Below are 18,210 nucleotides of genomic sequence, written 5' to 3' on the forward strand. Positions count from 1 at the left end.
GATAATAACATTACTTTGATACAAAGGATGTCAAAAAAGGGTATTTGAGAGAGAGAGAGAGAGAGAGAGAGAGAGATTTACTGTAAAAGAATAAGGAGTAAAAAAGTTAAGTGCAGGTGAAGCATTAAATATGAACAAGGTGACTGAATAAAAAGACAAGTCTCGTTTTCATCAGATTTGATGTAGAGACGAGTCATGATCACCTTAATAGGTTTCAGACCTATTTAAAGACATTAATGTGTCTATAGCTGAAATTCATTCAGGGCCAGACTGTGGCCTGAGCTATGCTCTCATGCAGCCATCATGCCTTCATCATAGATAGAAATCTCCATATCCTTTCCCTGCACACGTGAGTGGTAAATAGGTGGAGCTGCTTCAAGGTGTATATGGTTCACCAAAAATAGACGGTATGATGACTCCCCAGAGCACCAGAGAGTGAGGAAGGAGAGGTGGTAAGGCCTTAATTGTGACTCCCCAGACAATTCACTGTTCCTAAGCCAGGACTCATGGTAAAGCCACAACTGAGCCTTCAGTTGTAAAATGAAATTAATTTACACAAAACATCCAGTGAATACATTTTTGAAGAACAGTCAAATTTAGCCTGCAGAAGAGAAGAATGAGGGGGGATTTGATAGCTGTTTTCAACTACCTGAAAGGGGGTTCCAAAGAGGATGGCTCTAGACTGTTCTCAATGGTATCAGATGACAGAACGAGGAGTAATGGTCTCAAGTTACAGTGGGGGAGGTTTAGATTGGATATTAGGAAAAACTTTTTCACTATGAGGGTGGTGAAACACTGGAATGCGTTACCTAGGGAGGTGGTAGAATCTCCTTCCTTAGAGGTTTTTAAGGTCAGGCTTGACAAAGCCCTGGCTGGGATGATTTAACTGGGACTTGGTCCTGCTTTGAGCAGGGGGTTGGACTAGATGACCTTCTGGGGTCCCTTCCAACCCTTATATTCTATGATTCTATGATTCTATGATTTGTTAAAAAAAAAAAAAAAATCACAGGCTCCTTGTGGACAAATTGCCAAAGGGGAAAAATTCTATACTGGGGGGCTCTGTCTTGGAAAGTTCCATCACCCCCAACTCTGATTTAAGGGTGGGAGCCAAGAGTGTCTAGAAAGTTGCAGGATCAAGTCTACCGGAATGAATTGTTCTTTCCATGTTGATAGTGGCCACCAGCTATTTCTGTCAACAGTTGTTTGGTGAAACTATGGGAGGTGAGGAATGCATCTTTGGCTAGTTCCCAGTAAACACATCAAAGAAATTGCCATTATGATTAGCTGCAATTAGCTCTCTCCCTGGCAGTCATGATGAAGAAGCTAAGGTCTGAACTGGCATGGACCTTCAACTACCTTCTCACCGCTCGAGAGTGTCCCTTCTGGACTGGGATCAAATATATCAGCACGGGGCACAAAGTGTGAAGGAAGCCAGCACTGCACTTGTATGAGCTATACCTGTTCTGTGGTCTAATGAAGGACTCTAATCTCAACCACTCTCAGGGCAGAAGCTTTCGTCAGTGCTAACCTCACTCAGCAGAGAGATGGATAGGAGAATGGTAAACAATGAGAATGAATACAGGCAGGTAAAGAGAGAGTAAGTGTGTGTTTTTAATAGCTTAAAACATCAAAGATTAATAACTGACAAGGAGAGTTCAGCTCAAAGAACAATAGATTATGGAGATAGCTTTGATAGGTTGTCATGTCATGAAATGTGAAGGGTAAAGAGAAAAGCCAACAAGAAAAAGCCAGAAGATATATTTTGTGTGCTGTCTATATCTTTAATAAAAGGAAAAGGAGTACTTGTGGCACCTTAGAGACTAACAAATTTATTTGAGCATAAGCTTTCATGAGCTACAGCTCACTTCATCGGATGCATCGATGGCTTATGCTCAAATAAATTGGTTAGTCTCTAAGGTGCCACAAGTACTCCTTTTCTTTTTGCGAACACAGACTAACACAGCTGCTACTCTGAAATACATCTTTAATATAAGAGAAGGAGCAGAGGAGAAACAGGATATCTTGACACGGAGAATAATGATGGTTTTGATATGTCTTTGCCAATCCTGACTGTGTGTTTCTCTCCTCATCATCTTTATTAATTCATTATTATTATAGTAGCAAGAGACCCTAATTGAAATCAAGACCCCCATTGTGCTAGGCATCATACAGACCGTGTAAAAGACAGTGCATTCCCCTAACTGCTGACAATGTAAGTGGACAATACAAAGGATGGGAGGAAGAGAGGATTATGATTCTCATGTTACAGATGGGGAATGGAGGCATGGAGAGATTGAAGTCAATAGAAGTGGGGAGCCTAAGTACGTTTTTGGATCTGGGCCTCAGTGACTTATCCAAGATCACACAGAGAATCTGTAGGAACTGAACTCAGGTTTCCTTTGTTAACCTCAAGATCATCCTTAAGTTTCACCTGTACTCATACACACAGCAGCTAAAAAGATCTGCACTACTATCTCATGGTTCACCACCTGTGACTCCATACAGCTAGGCAAGGTCCCTGCTCCAATGCCCTTGAGCCCTGGTCATCTATTAAAACTGAGCAAAAGCAAACCTAGAATCCTGAGGCGAATTACGGTGTCTGAGATACCAAGCTCATCAGCCAACTTTCATTCAAAGAAGTTGCATTCACAGTTGAGTATTTGTTGTAATTAGCCTAGTAAAAAAGCAATCGCTTCTCTGGTAACTTTTGAGAGAAAAGAAATACTCATCATGTTCAGCCTCTACAACTAAATGGGGCCATGCACATTTCTCTCTGGATCAAGCCGGTACCGAGTCCTGCTTGATACAAGCTTAGATGGACCCTTGTGGTGCTCTCATTGGGCTGTGATTATTTACATTGTTTTTGCTAGCTATCACGTGTTGCTGTATTTTTCTCATGCCACCGCTACCACAGTATGTTTAAAAACAGATTCAGAGATGAATATTGCGGTGCACTGGCTAGTGTCTGTGTGCGTTACAGCACTCTGCTGGATGTAACCAGCTGTGTGGCACATGGGCTATACTGAATCAAAACATTGGATTAGATGGATCTTTGTCCGGGTCCAATATGGTGTTTTATAGCTGCCTTCTCTCTATGGGCCTGGTCCAGAACCCACTGAAGTCAAAGAAAGACTCCCATTTATTAGAATTGGCTGCAAATCAGGCCCTAATGTGACCACAGATGATTGCTGTAGGTTACAGTGTAGTTCTGAGCATATTAACCCACGGGAACTAAAGAACCATGGTTCAGTGATGGCTAATAGGAAACCTCCTCTCTCTACAAAGGATATATCCTGGGATTTGGAAAGCAACCTTTCATAGTGCACATTTGTTGCTTATGGACTTAGAATTCCCCACCTGATAAAAACTGCCAGCGATCAAGTCCCTTGGGTCACAGCAGGATATTTACACACTAGCACCCTTCCCATGTTCAACCAGCAGTGAACCCAGTATCTGCTGAGTCACTAAAATCAATCATCTCCTCTCTTGGAGAGAACAATAAACTGTTGTTTAATACACAACCTGTGGATTCTGGACAACTGAAGGAAAAGCTTTCCCTGTTCTTACAGCTCAAGGGGAGAAAAGAGAAAGCTTTATGCTTCTTTAATGAAAGTGACTGGCCAGTTTCCTCATATTTAGATTTAGAAATCCCACACTATTTTTTGGGACATCTATAGGGGATGGTGGCAAAGAAACAACTTGGTTAACCGGTAGGAAGTTTGTTTAGAGAAATAATTCTGTTTCACATTTTCTACCTTAATTCCATTCATGGTGCATTTTACTTTGTATTAAGCATTGGACTTCTGCCTAAGCCTCTGGTACCGATCCAGTTCTCATTGACATCACTGGAAATCTTTTCACTGATGTGAATGGACTTTGGATCAGGCCCTTATTGCCTAAGGACTTCAGGATTGAGCATTTCTTTTATGGATCCCTCCCTGACAAGGATAAGCCTGTGAGTTGTAATTAAGCAGATGGCATCTATGAACATGACATGGTCAGCCCCCTAGTCTTTATTAGAAGCCTCATCTCCTGACTTCAGCTTTCTTATTCCTATGCAATTTTGCTTGTGATAGACAGGTGTTCTCAGTCCATGCGAACCGCCATTCCTGCTTATGCAAAAAAATAAAGACCCCAATTATACACTCCAGATCCAGGTGAGAGAGAAGTTAAATAGCAGCCTTAGTTTTGAATGCTTTTTTAAAAATGCATTTCTGTGGCTTTTTCCTTCTTTAAACTGATTATTATGTCCTAAATAGATTACTTTACTCTTTTACAGACACTCTCAAGTGATAAGTTAAAGATTGTATTCAGAGTAACAGCCGTGTTAGTCTGTATTAGCAAAAAGAAAAGGAGTACTTGTGGCACCTTAGAGACTAAGCAATTTATTTGAGCAGAAGCTTTGAATCCGATGAAGTGAGCTGTAGCTCATGAAAGCTTATGCTCAAATAAATTGGTTAGTTTCTAAGGTGCCACAAGTACTCCTTTTCTTTTTAAAGATTGTAGGGACTCCACAGATAACCAGTTTGCTTATTTCAGTGGTTTCACTTCTTGGAAACAAAAAATTGATCCAGAATGAAATCTCTAAGGGATTCATTTACTTGGCAAAGCCTTTTTTTTTTTTAATAGTAGTCTGATTAAACATTGGGGGAGTTACTGAAAGATGAGTACATGCCCAGGGTGCCATTGGTCTTATATATAATTAATCTTCTACCTCCAGTAAACCTGCAGTACAGACAAAGAGAAAGGAAGACTCAGGTCTAAAATCATGATTTATTTTTTAAAATATTCATCCAAATGGCTGTTTCTCTGCTGCCATCTTCCCATTGTGGGTTTTACATGTTAAGAATCAAAGAGGGAATTACTGTGATCATTTGAAGGCCACTACAACTAGCTGACACCCTGGCATTGTGCAGGCAGAATGCTTAAGGCATGCTGCTGCTTTGGGCTCCCAGGGACCTGCTACACTGAAGGAGTCAGATCCTGAGCTGGAGTAAATCAATATACCTCTGCTGATTTACAGCAGTTAAGGATCTGGCCTAAGGTATTTATATATATAACTGAAAAGGTGCTACAGGAAAAATAATAATAATTAATAATGATTTGAAAAGCTGGTTTAACTCTTTTAGATTTATATATTGTCAATAAGTGGCCTACAGTTTCTCCCAAATAAACACAATGAAATTTATTAATCTTCTCTGCAGGTAGATGAAGTAGAAAGGAAAACAAAGAGTTGTGAGTCCTTTAAATCTAATCATTATTTAACTTAGCTTCTTCCTCTACTACCTGCAGCTATTGGATTTGAGGGAAGCATCCTGAAAATGAATAGTGATCTATTGCCAATGACATTGTTGAATTACAAACACTATTTTCAAACACCCCAAATGGTCCAAGTTTGTCAGTGTATCTATCCCCAATTTCTGTTTCACACCATGTTCTTGTATATTAAAGAGCCAGTTTAGCTTTCGAAACATGGAGTCCTCTCCTGTTATTGCTCAGCATATAGTACATGAAACAGTGTTGGCCTTCTGCATAGAGGTGAATTTTGCCCAGAGATAAAGTGATTTCCCTTGTAAAAGAATGCTATAATATTATATAGCAAACTTAGCATGGTTTGGAAAATTACCCTGGAATATGTTTTTTGTTTTGTTTTGTGTTGTTTTAATAGTGGCTAGTGTAGTTCACAGAATTCGTGACAGAGCCAAGAACAGGACCTAAGATCTGAACAGGATCTTAGAGATCTGATTCCCTGTTCTTTTCTCCAGCCATAGACCATACCTCCCCCATCTCTCTCTCTCTGTGAATCTCTTGCCATCTATGTATTTATTCTTCAAAACATCTTTTCTAATATAGTGAGCACTGCATAGTAAAAAATAACCTTTAAAAAAGGAACTAAGACTGTGTAGAAGGAAAGCAGATAACTGAGGAGCTAAGCTGCTGCTGAAGTAAAATATTTTAGTCTCCAAGTTGGAAAGAGAGAGCGAGCATGTTCTGGTGTCAGAGGAGTGGAACTATCATGCTATTTTCCAACTTTCTATGTCAAAGGGATGTTTAATTTACTATTTGATTTAATTATTCATTGGGTCTAATACACTTAACATTTCAATAATTAACTTCTACAGCAACTGTGGGAAAAATCTGATTTATCTGTTTATTTCTGTCTTTGGCTGTCTGACTAGCCATACTATCCTCTTCTCTGTAATCTCTATTTGTGGATGAAAACAGAGACACAATTGCAGGGACAAATCAAATGCCCAGAATTTCCTTTGGCTGATACAAAGGTCAGAAAGTGGACACTGTGACAGAGACAACAAGGTAAAAGGGTTTTTATTCTCATTGCCTTTTAAATAGAGTTGGAAGCTAAACCTTGGATCTGAACCTTTCTTCAAACTCTGGGAATATTCAGATTTAGGTTCAAACTCCATACCTGGGGCTTATCACTACTTTGAAACAAAAAAGGAGGAAAACTAGATGTAGCTTTGGTTTTGCAAAATCCATTTTGTTTTGCTTTTGTAAAATGCAAACCAGGGAAGGATAAGATCCAAGTATCCTTGTCTCCAAATCTTCAAAGTCCTAGTAGGACAGGAGTTCTTGATTTGTCCCAGCTCTGCTTTTTTATAAACAAAATCTTCTTTATTTTTCCCTTGAATGTTTGACCCTGTTTTCCATGGAAACACCACAGGTAGCCAGCAACCGAGAGCAGAATTCTCACGTGTAGATTTCAGATAACAGTGGAGAGAAAGCTTTGAAGGCTGATTTCTAAAATGTAAGCCTCTCCTGAGAAAGTTTAACTCTTTGATCACTCAGAACAAGCCATTCACGTTAATGGATCTGCTCCTCCTATCACCAACTCTCCTCTTTCACTTCAGACTCTAAGATATTGTATAGTGTTGCAGTGCACTATTAAAACAGCTGCTAGATTCCCCTCCCACTCCTTGATTCTGAGGGGAGTCCAGTGATGGGTGAAGTGATCCCTAGGCAGAGTTTATAAAGCACCATGAGATCCTTTAGGATGAAATGCATTCTATATGATCTATATCAATATTGCCATCTTTGTCGTGTGTGTTAGGAAGTTGCACATGGGCAATCCCAGGTTTTGTGTTCAGGCACTTTTGCCTGTCTGCTTTACAAAATTTTGGCCATAATATATATTTTTTCATGTCTTTCACATGATCTTATTATGTGAAGTCATCTAGGTTGTCCTACCCACTCTGCAAACTTACACAGGCAGGCAGCAATGGAGAATACAACCACAACTGTAAGCCATCAAACTCCCATGTTTGCAAAATTTTTATTTTGCTTTTTAACTCACCATTCCTTTAGAAGTAACTCCTCTCTACAGTAAATAAGGTTAGAAAGCCTAATCATTAATTCTATTTACACCTAATATGTTATAAAGCCAAGGAAAGCAGGCCATTTTCCTCTCTGCTGGGGCACAAAAAGTGTATTAACTATTCCAGCTAGTGCTGTGAATGATTTATTAATTCAATTTTGGAATGTGTGACTGTCATATCATATAAGTTCATCTTATAAAAAGACAGTCTCTCTTAGGACTCTCTTATGCTTTTTTTAAACCAGCTGACTGACACTTCACATGGTTCACCACTATATCCATCTATCTCCTTGAGTGTTGCATAGAGGTTATACAAATTGCTGGTCAATATCAAGAAGTTGTTTTTCCCTGAGGACAGGCATGGGGGTAGTACTCCGTGTGCTCGTGGCATTACAGTCTCAATCTATGCCCTAAAATCTTGTCTTTGGCCCATGGACTAACCTTCTCCGTGGAGCACTGAACAAACAGAATTGCTTGTTTCCAGAGGGAATTCTGTATTGCTCTTCTTTGCCAAAGGAAGGGTTGCTGTGCCTCTCAAAGATGAGGAGCAGAAAAAGGGGGCATATGTGGGATATTCTGGGCCTAGAGGACTTTTTAGAAAACAAGAATGTGTGTGTATAGATACAGATATATATGCACAGAGACAGACAGACATAGGTATTAATATAGCAATGCAGCTATAGATTATAAATTAGATAGATATCCAAATGTAATCTCATTCTGTCTCTCTTTATACTTACATACATATATATGAGCATAGATATACAGAGAGAAGAGGATAGAATAGAAAATAGCACCTAGGCTATAAGAAAACATCAGATTTGTTTTTATAGGAAGCCCATGTTCTTAAAACATTCCGCTTACGAACCCATGTAAGGTCAATTTAGGTTTTGTGAAAACAAGCTTTTACAAAGCCTAACATCAAATGGTCTGGTAACAATCTGGATGGTTTTGCCTTCATTCCCCTGCTGTGTTCTCAAGAGCAATACTGCTGCAACATGATAATCAAAGAAAAGCAGAAAGTGAAACCGACAGAAACTAACTAATGAAAGACAATGAAATTTATTGTCCAAGCTGAGAGAAATGCAAAAAGCAAACCAGAAAATGGTAAAAATTAAAAGCCAAATCGGATTTTTATTTTTTACATTTAGTAACCCGAGGTGTTATTTTCTTAGCAACACGGGTAAAAGAAGCAATTTTTCTTTTAAATATGTGAGATCAGCATCTGCTCCTGATTACACTGCTGGATATTCAGCATGACTCCTATGGCCCTGATGTTGCATCTCCAATGAACCTGCTCCTGATTTACAACAGTGTAAGGCAGAGGAAAGATGGTACAGTGGTGAGGGTGCTAGTTCTGGAAGACCCAGGTTCAATTCTCTGCTCCTTACTGTATATAAAGTCTGCTGCAGTTTCCACGGTAAACATCTGATGAAGTGAGCTGTAGCTCACGAAAGCTCATGCTCAAATAAATTGGTTAGTCTCTAAGGTGCCACAAGTACTCCTTTTCTTTTTGCTCCACTACAGTCGTCCTGTGTGAACTTGGGAAAGCCAGTTAAGCCCAGATCCACAGAGATATTCAGGCTCCTAACGTCCACTCAAATCACTCATTTCAATTGATTTAAATGGAAACAACGAGTCTAAATACCTTTGTGGATCTAGCCTTAGTCTCTTTGGGTTGTATGCTTGAAAGGAGTTTGGCTCCTAGTGTCCATTGAGCCGAGTGCCTCAGTTTCCTATCTGTACAGTAAGGATAAGAGCACTGCTCTATGCGACAAGGGTGTTGCGAACATAAACACAATAAAGATTACGAAGTGCTCAGATACTCTGGTGGTGGCGGGGTCATATAAGTACTTAAAGGAGAAAAATCAAGCCCAGTAAATATAATTTCCACAGGCCTTGGTATTGTCAGGGGGGCAGTTTGGAGTAAGGGCTGCAGAATGAAGCTTCCACTCAGATTATTTTTCATTTTTATAGGTTAGTCCCCCTGCCGACGCATCCCCTCCTACCACCCCTCTTCTCTGATTTGTCCTCTGATTTCCTCTCTGTTTCCTTGTGCATTTAGGAGCAGTCTCATGACTGTGAAGTCAGGGGAGTCTTTGCCCGTTAGGATACACACAGTGAAAGAACAATATAGCTCTATGCTTCTGGCTGTGCTGAGAGACATTCCTATTACATCTAGGGTGTTCTTAAGTGGTTGGATAAAGGCTTTTATGAATCACAGTTTAAATTAATATTAAAAAAATAGGCTATGATTTATTTCTAATCCTATTCTATACACACCGATTAGACCTTTCTAAAGCTGGGTGGCAGTGAGTGGGCTTTGTAAAATTTCATAGTGTTACTCTTTTTGACCCAAGTGGTTAGCCAGTTAGATATTGATGATGGAGTCTGGTATTTCTTTGATGCAATCCTGTTTATTTTCAAAGAATGTACAAAGTTCTGTTTCCCTGAACACAGCAGGGTTCAAACTACAGGAGACAATTTCTTTGCTCACAGTTCTAAGCCTCTCTCCAGCCAGCACTTTATCCAAAAGATTTCTCTTTGAGCTTTTTTCTCAGGGATATGCTACCTGGGCTTCACTAGCTGTGTCTGGGGCTTCTTTACTCCATCTCTGTACTTTTCTATGTATTTCTGCTGTTATTCTCACACACGGAGATATACACACAGCTCCATGGATCATTGCCCCAGCCCTTCCTTTGCTATATCAGTCTCCATGGAAACAGCTCAGGACCACATAGTTCAGCCTCTACTCAACCCTTGCCGTGTGCCTTTGTTTTAGGTGGTGGCTTCTATTATTTCAGCTGCCTGGTTCCACAAAGGAGCTTGATTGTTTTTTAGATTTGTCTGGAATGAAGGGCAGCAGTTATGCCCACCAACATCAATGAGGTTTTTCCCACTCCTGCAACATAACAATACGAGGTAACTGAGGTGAAATTCTGTGCCTATTGAAGTCTAAGGGAGTATGATCATTGACTTAATGGGGTCAGGATTTCACCCAGGATGTTTTAAGTATCTGTACTCACGGCTCAAGCCTGCTCTCTTGTCCTGATAGACCTGAGCAGTAGGCTGGGATTTTCAAAGGAGTATAAGGCTTTGTCGACACTACTCACCTTTGAGTGACATGGCTGTGCCACTAAAAGACGCGCAGTATAGATGCTGTTTGTCAGCAGGAGAGAGCTCTCCTGCCGACAAAAAACTTCCACCCCCAACAAGCGGCATTAGCATTGACAAAGTGCTGTTCACACAGGTGCTTTTCATCAGCCAAACTTTTGTCATGGGGGGGGGGGGGGGAGAGAGGGTCGTGTTTTTTTCACCTCCCTGATTGACAGAAGTTTTGTGGTTCAGTTTGCAGTGTAGACAAAGCCTAAGGAAGCTGATGCCCAAATCGCACTGAATTTTAATGAATGCAGATGCCTTTAAAAATCTTAGGTTTAAGCCTTTACTTAGCTTTAAGCAAATGATCAGTCCTGAAGCTAAATGGATTCTGCAGGAACAACATCCAAGCTCAGAGAACTCTTTGTAGGACTGGCATGTTAGACTTTAAACTGTTTGGACTGATTGGTCCATTTTATCCATTTTTCAGTGTTATTTACATCTATAGCATTAGATAGACAGATAATGATGAAATGAATGATTAATCTTCACCATCTAATGAAGGTACATTCACATTAATTATTTCCCCTGAAATCCTCATTTTTGGCACTGTGGGGTTTCAGTTTGGGTCCATCTCAAAATAAAATAATTCTAACAAATGGTAATCTCAACAATAAACGCCATCTCTCACCAGAGGAAATAGCTGTGAAAAGATATCTTCAGACTGGGAAGTATTACAATTCTGCAACAACATGATGATGATCTCAGTTCCATTTTCAATCACTTAGGCAGAATTTTGCAGCTACATCTCTCAAAGTTAACCACACTTTACTTAATCATCTGCATATTTGAAATGCAAATAACAGGGTCAGTTCTATTACATGACTGATTCAGGCCAGGCTGATACTTTGCAGGATTACAAATATATGAGGCCAGAAAGATAAGCATTAGGAAAATGACAGGTTTCAGAGTAGCAGCCATGTTAGTCTGTATCCACAAAAAGAAAAGGAGTACTTGTGGCACCTTAGAGACTAACAAATTTATTAGAGCATAAGCTTTCGTGAGCTACAGCTCACTTCATCGGATGCATCCTTATCATTAGGAAAATGAATCATTTCCCAACTCATTTGTAAATGCAAGGTAGAAAGGAACCTATGTGCACTGGACATGCAAGGTGCTAAGTACACTGGTCACTGACTTACCTTTCAGATCTTCCCATATGGGGGGAAAAATAGGGGTGGGAGGAAAGAGAAAAATATTTTAGCATTGCTCATTTCTGGGGAGGTTTCACCCTGGTGACTTCAGGATGGTCTGGGTCTCTGCACTTAAGGGACTTCTGGGTGAGAGCTTAGCCCCCAGACAGACTCAGACAGTGCTCAACAAAAAGTAAAAAAGAGTGAGCAAGGGACAGGGGAACCTGAAAATCTCAAATACAAAAAATTTTAAAAACGGAAAAATGTACTATTTTATTCAGCTCTAAAGCAAAAATTCATTTTGAATCAAAATGAAACAGAATTTGTCACTTATAAATTTCCTGCAAAAATCTGAAATTTTTTCATTGAAAAATGTTTCGGGGAGCGGGGGGAACACCCATTCCTCTCCCACCCCTAGGTATAAATTGGGAGTAACTTTATTATAGCCAGTGGTGTGAGATCAGAGTGTTTGGCTGGTCAGCCATTTTTCTGTCACAGGAACTCATGGAATGCTGGAAAGCTCAGCAAGATTTTAAAAAAAGAAAAGGAGTACTTGTGGCACCTTAGAGACTAACCAATTTATTTGAGCATAAGCTTTCGTGAGCTACAGCTCACTTCATCGGATGCATACCGTGGAAACTGCAGCAGACTTTATATACACACAGAGAATATGAAACAATACCTCCTCCCAACCCACTGTCCTGCTGGTAATAGCTTATCTAAAGTGATCATCAGGTTGGGCCATTTCCAGCACAAATCCAGGTTTTCTCACCCTCCACCCCCCCACACAAATTCACTCTCCTGCTGGTGATAGCCCATCCAAAGTGACAACTCTTTACACAATGTGCATGATAATCAAGTTGGGCCATTTCCTGCACAAATCCAGGTTCTCTCACCCCCTCACCCCGCTCCCAAAAACCACACACACAAACTCACTATCCTGCTGGTAATAGCTCATCCAAAGTGACCACTCTCCCTACAATGTGCATGATAATCAAGGTGGGCCATTTCCAGCACAAATCCAGGTTTTCTCACACACACCCCCACCCCCATACACACACAAACTCACTCTCCTGCTGGTAATAGCTCATCCAAACTGACCACTCTCCAAGTTTAAATCCAAGTTAAACCAGAACATCGGGGGGGGGGGGTAGGAAAAAACAAGGGGAAATAGGCTACCTTGCATAATGACTTAGCCACTCCCAGTCTCTATTTAAGCCTAAATTAATAGTATCCAATTTGCAAATGAATTCCAATTCAGCAGTTTCTCGCTGGAGTCTGGATTTGAAGTTTTTTTGTTTTAAGATAGCGACCTTCATGTCTGTGATTGCGTGACCAGAGAGATTGAAGTGTTCTCCGACTGGTTTATGAATGTTATCATTCTTGACATCTGATTTGTGTTCATTTATTCTTTTACGTAGAGACTGTCCAGTTTGACCAATGTACATGGCAGAGGGGCATTGCTGGCACATGATGGCATATATCACATTGGTGGATGTGCAGGTGAACGAGCCTCTGATAGTGTGGCTGATGTTATTAGGCCCTGTGATGGTGTCCCCTGAATAGATATGTGGGCACAATTGGCAACGGGCTTTGTTGCAAGGATAAGTTCCTGGGTTAGTGGTTCTGTTGCGTGGTATGTGGTTGTTGGTGAGTATTTGCTTCAGGTTGCGGGGCTGTCTGTAGGCAAGGACTGGCCTGTCTCCCAAGATTTGTGAGAGTGTTGGGTCATCCTTCAGGATAGGTTGTAGATCCTTAATAATGCGTTGGAGGGGTTTTAGTTGGGGGCTGAAGGTGACGGCTCGTGGCGTTCTGTTATTTTCTTTGTTAGGCCTGTCTGTAGTAGGTAACTTCTGGGAACTCTTCTGGCTCTATCAATCTGTTTCTTTACTTCTGCAGGTGGGTATTGTAGTTGTAAGAAAGCTTGACAGAGATCTTGTAGGTGTTTGTCTCTGTCTGAGGGGTTGGAGCAAATGCGGTTGTATCGCAGAGCTTGGCTGTAGACGATGGATCGTGTGGTGTGGTCAGGGTGAAAGCTGGAGGCATGCAGGTAGGAATAGCGGTCAGTAGGTTTCCGGTATAGGGTGGTGTTTATGTGACCATTGTTTATTAGCACTGTAGTGTCCAGGAAGTGGATCTCTTGTGTGGACTGGACCAGGCTGAGGTTGGTGGTGGGATGGAAATTGTTGAAATCGTGGTGGAATTCCTCAAGGGCTTCTTTTCCATGGGTCCAGATGATGAAGATGTCCTCAATATAGCGCAAGTAGAGTAGGGGCTTTAGGGGACGAGAGCTGAGGAAGCGTTGTTCTAAATCAGCCTTAAAATGTTGGCATACTGTGGGGCCATGCGGGTACCCATAGCAGTGCCGCTGATCTGAAGGTATACATTGTCCCCAAATGTGAAATAGTTATGGGTAAGGACAAAGTCACAAAGTTCAGCCACCAGGTTAGCCGTGACATTATCGGGGATAGTGTTCCTGACGGCTTGTAGTCCATCTTTGTGTGGAATGTTGGTGTAGAGGGCTTCTACATCCATAGTGGCCAGGATGGTGTTATCAGGAAGATCACCGATGGATTGAAGTTTCCTCAGGAAGTCAGTGGTGTCTCGAAGGTAGCTGGGAGTGCTGGTAGCGTAGGGCCTGAGGAGGGAGTGTACATAGCCAGACAATCCTGCTGTCAGGGTGCCAATGCCTGAGATGATGGGGCGCCCAGGATTTCCAGGTTTATGGATCTTGGGTAGTAGATAGAATATCCCAGGTCGGGGTTCCAGGGGTGTGTCTGTGCGGATTTGATCTTGTGCTTTTTCAGGAAGTTTCTTGAGCAAATGCTGTAGTTGCTTTTGGTAACTCTCAGTGGAATCATAGGGTAATGGCTTGTAGAAACTCGTGTTGGAGAGCTGCCGAGCAGCCTCTTGTTCATATTCCGACCTATTCATGATGTTCCGACCTATTCATGAACATCATGAATAGGTCAGAATATGAACAATACCCACCTGCGGAAGTGAAGAAACAGATTGATAGAGGCAGAAGAGTTCCCAGAAGTTACCTACTACAGGACAGGCCTAACAAAGAAAATAACAGAACGCCACGAACCGTCACCTTCAGCCCCCAACTAAAACCCCTCCAATGCATTATTAAGGATCTACAACCTATCCTAAAAGATGACCCAACACTCTCACAAATCTTGGGAGACAGGCCAGTCCTTGCCTACAGACAGCCCCGCAACCTGAAGCAAATACTCACCAACAACCACATACCACACAACAGAACCACTAACCCAGGAACTTATCCTTGCAACAAAGCCCGTTGCCAATTGTGCCCACATATCTATTCAGGGGACACCATCACAGGGCCTAATAACATCAGCCACACTATCAGAGGCTCGTTCACCTGCACATCCACCAATGTGATATATGCCATCATGTGCCAGCAATGCCCCTCTGCCATGTACATTGGTCAAACTGGACAGTCTCTACGTAAAAGAATAAATGGACACAAATCAGATGTCAAGAATGATAACATTCATAAACCAGTCGGAGAACACTTCAATCTCTCTGGTCACGCAATTACAGACATGAAGGTCGCTATCTTAAAACAAAAAAAACTTCAAATCCAGACTCCAGCGAGAAACTGCTGAATTGGAATTCATTTGCAAATTGGATACTATTAATTTAGGCTTAAATAGAGACTGGGAGTGGCTAAGTCATTATGCAAGGTAGCCTATTTCCCCTTGTTTTTTCCTACCCCCCCCCCCCCCCCCCGATGTTCTGGTTTAACTTGGATTTAAACTTGGAGAGTGGTCAGTTTGGATGAGCTATTACCAGCAGGAGAGTGAGTTTGTGTGTGTATGGGGGTGGGGAGTGTGTGAGAAAACCTGGATTTGTGCTGGAAATGGCCCACCTTGATTATCATGCACATTGTAGGGAGAGTGGTCACTTTGGATGAGCCATTACCAGCAGGATAGTGAGTTTGTGTGTGTGGTTTTTGGGAGCGGGGTGAGGGGGTGAGAGAACCTGGATTTGTGCAGGAAATGGCCCAACTTGATTATCATGCACATTGTGTAAAGAGTTGTCACTTTGGATGGGCTATCACCAGCAGGAGAGTGAATTTGTGTGTGGGGGGGTGGAGGGTGAGAAAACCTGGATTTGTGCTGGAAATGGCCCAACCTGATGATCACTTTAGATAAGCTATTACCAGCAGGACAGTGGGTTGGGAGGAGGTATTGTTTCATATTCTCTGTGTGTATATAAAGTCTGCTGCAGTTTCCACGGTATGCATCCGATGAAGTGAGCTGTAGCTCACGAAAGCTCATGCTCAAATAAATTGGTTAGTCTCTAAGGTGCCACAAGTACTCCTTTTCTTTTTGCGAATACAGACTAACATGGCTGTTACTCTGAAACCTGTCAAGATTTTAAAGAAAGGATTAGATCATAGACAGAGACAGGCCTGAATCAATCCCTTCCCAAATCCAAATACCCACAGGGTCTGGAAGAATTTGAACCTGGAACTGAACTCTGTGGCTCAGGCTAGTCTTTGATGAATGGAACTCAGAATACTTATACCCTCTTCTATCGTAAGCCCCTATTAACAACCCCAAGCCTCCTCAAGAGAGGCAATTAATTAAGTCTTTAAAAACAATGAAAACCCCTACCCCAAATGGATCTCTACCCTTGAAGAGGGAGACATGCCAGAGACTCCATGAAGTCTGCTAGGGCCATCTCTATTTATATTGATTTGACATGGAAGGAGCTCAGATCCTCCGGTGAGGGGTGGCAGCAATGCCTTATGCTGTAACAAGCAATAAAATAGTCTTGCCACTCTAGTTCCTTTGCTTTATAATTTCCTCTGATTCATTCAGGGCAGCTCCGGTAATAAAACCAGGACACGCTCCTCTCCTTCCTCCAGATGGGGACTAGATAATTAAATGGATGTTTCTACCACAATGTTTTATATATATATACACATACACACACACACAGGCTTGTGTATGGTGAATTAATATTGTATCTCCAAACCAAGAAATAGCAGAAAGAAATTGATTTGTATCTAGCTCTGTTGTATGTGAATCTAAGTTGAGATATGTTCCTCTCTGCATTATACAAGACAAGACTGGGAAAGCAGGTTTATAATGGTTTAGAAAATCAAGATTGTGGTGATTTACTCCCACTTTGTACGTACTTTGCACAGACACAAATGAATGCTCAAGACACAAGGAATAGACGAATCAGACTATTTATATCCATTCATCTATCCAGGCCGGAGTCTCATTTATAACACAGCATATTGGAGCAAGCGGGAGCAAGCATTCCAGCCTGGGTCAACAGGCTCAATGTGGTGGGCCTTATGCTAGCACTCTAGAAACAGTTGTATAGACAGAGCTTTGAAGCTGTGGTCTGGGTGGAAGCTCAGGCCCTGAAGCCGAGGGTGGGCTTCAGACCCCAAGATATGACTTCGAAGCGCTGTCTTCATAGCTATTTTAGAGCACTAGTGTGAGCCCTGCTAGCCTGAGTCTGTCAACCCAGGCTGAGAGGCTTGCTCCTGCTCACAAAAAAATGCTGTGTAAACATACCCCTAGAATAAAGGGTTCTTAATGTGGGAGTAAGGCCCTTTACACTGTAAAAGTGGTGTAAAGGGACCTAAGGCTTTGTCTACACTACCAAGTTTTGTCTCCAAAAACTGCCTTTTGGCAACAAAACAGTGAGTGCGTACACACTGCGAAGCACTTTTGTTGGGAAAGATGCCCAGTTTTGGCAACAAAATATTTCCAGCCCTCTGAGAGACTTTTCTTTTCCCATCCCTTTATTATCGACAAACAGCCAGGGTAGACACGACGCATGCTTTAATCGCTTTATTTGGCCTCCAGGAAGTCTCCCACAATGCCCATCCTGACTGCTCTAGTCAGCAGTTTGAACTCCGCTGCCCCGCAGCCAGGTAAACAACAATCCGCCCCTCCCCCTGGCAAGCCCCGGGAATTTTAAATTCTATTTCCTGCTTGCTGGCTCGGCATGGGGAGGTCTCATCGCGTCTTCCCAGGTGACCATGGCTGGCTATCACACCAAACTCTCTCTCGCTGGGACCACAGTGAAGCTGTTGGATCTGATCAGTGTATTGGGAGAGGAGGCTGTGCAATGCCAGCTGCACTTGACCCATAGGAATTGGGATACGTACAGGCAGATTTCTCAAGGCTTGTGCAAAAAGGGCTATGATCGGGACACACTACAGTGCAGAGCAAAGACAAAGGAGCTGAGGCAGGTGTACCATAAGGCGAGGGAGGAAAACCGTCACTCCGGTGCTGCACCTAAGACCTGCTGTTTCTATAAGGAGCTGGACGGTATCCTCAGTGGTGACCCAACCTCCATCTCCAAGAGCCCTGTGGATACTTCGGAGGGAATGGAGGTAGTGGAAAGATGTCCTGACCCAGAGGACGAAGTTACTGATGAAGAGGTGAAGCTAGTCGATGTGGAGCTCCCGGCAGGGTCGACTGGTGGGGCAGGCAGCCAGGAACTGTTCTCCGCTTCTGAGGTGTCTAGCCAGTCTCAGCAGTTGCTCTCCAGTGAGCAAGAAGCAGGAGATGAGATGCCTGGTAAGTG

General features: G+C 42.1%; 2 long non-coding RNA genes across 2 annotated transcripts in view; one reads left to right on the plus strand and one right to left on the minus strand.

The window, feature by feature from the left end:
- Nucleotides 1-18,210, minus strand: part of LOC142070152 (uncharacterized) — a 343,262-nt gene that overhangs the window by 133,440 nt on the left and 191,612 nt on the right. The window lies entirely within an intron of this gene.
- Nucleotides 1-18,210, plus strand: part of LOC142070151 (uncharacterized) — a 28,166-nt gene that overhangs the window by 8,806 nt on the left and 1,150 nt on the right. Inside the window, exon 2 of the long non-coding RNA XR_012666129.1 lies at nucleotides 17,942-18,203. This is a non-coding gene — a long non-coding RNA (uncharacterized LOC142070151). The remainder of the gene's footprint in view (nucleotides 1-17,941; nucleotides 18,204-18,210) is intronic.

Source organism: Caretta caretta, chromosome 26 (assembly GCF_965140235.1).
Source record: "Caretta caretta isolate rCarCar2 chromosome 26, rCarCar1.hap1, whole genome shotgun sequence".
Classification (NCBI taxonomy): Eukaryota; Metazoa; Chordata; order Testudines; family Cheloniidae; genus Caretta; species Caretta caretta.